The sequence below is a fragment of the Trachypithecus francoisi genome, unplaced genomic scaffold, assembly GCF_009764315.1.
Source record: "Trachypithecus francoisi isolate TF-2019V2 unplaced genomic scaffold, Tfra_2.0 Lachesis_group0, whole genome shotgun sequence".
In the NCBI taxonomy this organism is placed as follows: Eukaryota; Metazoa; Chordata; class Mammalia; order Primates; family Cercopithecidae; genus Trachypithecus; species Trachypithecus francoisi.
The window spans coordinates 53,786,394-53,787,953 of NW_022681453.1; the positions used below are offsets into that span (position 1 = coordinate 53,786,394).

At 41.6% G+C, this 1,560-nt stretch overlaps 1 non-coding gene across 1 annotated transcript; it reads right to left on the reverse strand.

Moving 5' to 3' along the window:
* Positions 1–689: 689 nt before the first annotated feature.
* LOC117084632 lies at positions 690–791 on the reverse strand. The gene has a single exon (XR_004437555.1). It is a non-coding gene; the product is annotated as a U6 spliceosomal RNA (small nuclear RNA).
* Between the last annotated feature and the right edge of the window lie 769 nt (positions 792–1,560).

The following is a 1,560-nucleotide window of genomic DNA, read 5'->3' on the forward strand; positions in this document are numbered from 1 at the left end:
TTTCGCTGTGTTAGCCAGGATGGTCTCAATCTCCTAACCTCGTGATCTGCCCACCTCAGCCTCCCAAAGTGCTGGGATTACAGGCTTGTGCCACCATGCCCGGCCGATTCATCTCTTAAAAAAAGAGAATTCATTAACCTACAAGATTCTGTGTTTGTAGTTAATGATTACTACTTCAAAAGTGCTTACAAAGGCCGGGCACGGTGGCTCACGCCTGTAATCCCAGCACTTTAGGAGGCTGATGTGGGCAGATCACCTGAGGTCAGGAGTTTGAGAACAGCCTGGCCAACATGGTGAAACCCTGTCTCTATTAAAAATACAAAAATCAGCCAAGCGTGCTCGTGCACGCCCATATCCAGCTACTCAGGAGGCTGAGGCAGAAGAATCGCTTGAACCTGGGAGGCAGAGGTTGCACCACTGCACTCCAGCCTGGGTGACAGAGCAAGATTCTGTTTCAAAAAAAAAAAAAAAAAAGGCTTACGAATCACATATTTCTTAATATATTGGATATGGATTAAAGTGAACCCTCTAGGATTTTGAGACAAAGATAAAAGATCAAATGTTTTGTCAATTTAAATTGCTGCAACAGGCAAAGTGACTATGTGGCAAAAGCCATTTTATTTTATTTATTTATTTTTTGAGATGGAGTCTGGCTCTGTCACCCAGGCTGGAGTGTGGTGGCGCGATCTCAGCTCACTGCAAGCTTCGCAGATTTACAAGTATCCTTGCACAGGGGCCATGCTAATCTCTGTACCGTTCCAATTTTAGTATGTGTGCTGCCAAGCGAGCACACAAAAACCATTTTAAAGCAGACCTCTGCTCTTGAGGAATTAGATTATGGGAGGCATAAATTAGTGAGTTAAAAAATATAAATTGGAGCTTGTTTTCCACATGCAAGCTGTGAGGAGATGGATTTTTAGGAAAGCTGAGGATTGCCATTTAAGGAGGACCTATTTGTTCGTTGTAGCCTTCATTATATAAGGTAGAAAATGGAAAACAACCTAAATGTCCAGTAATAGAGGAATTATTAAATAAATTACAGTATTTGATTGTTTTATTCAGGGTTAATATGATTTTTTGATATGGAAGTTGGCTGAGGTCACCTGAAATGGAAAGGGGAAATTTATTTTTAAGTATTTGAGGGTCAGGTGCAGTGGCTTATGACTGTAATCCCAGCACTTTGGGAGGCTGAGGTGGGTGGATCACGTGAGGTCAGGAGTTCAAGACCAGCCTAGCCAACATGGTGAAACCCTATTTCCACTGAAAATACAAAAATTAGCCAGGCGCGGTGGCACATACCTGTCCCAGCTACTCAGTAGGCTGAGGCAGGAGAATTGCTTGATTAATCTGCGATGCGGAGGTTGCAGTGAGCTGAGATCGCATCACTGCACTCCAAGCCTGGGTGACAGAGCAAGACTCCGTCTCAAAAATATATAAATAAATACATACATACATATATACACACACACATAAATCCTATATTTTGTTTAAATTTCAAAAGGAATACATGTTTATTATAACTAGTAAAACAGCACAAAATGTATTTAATATCCTTATGGC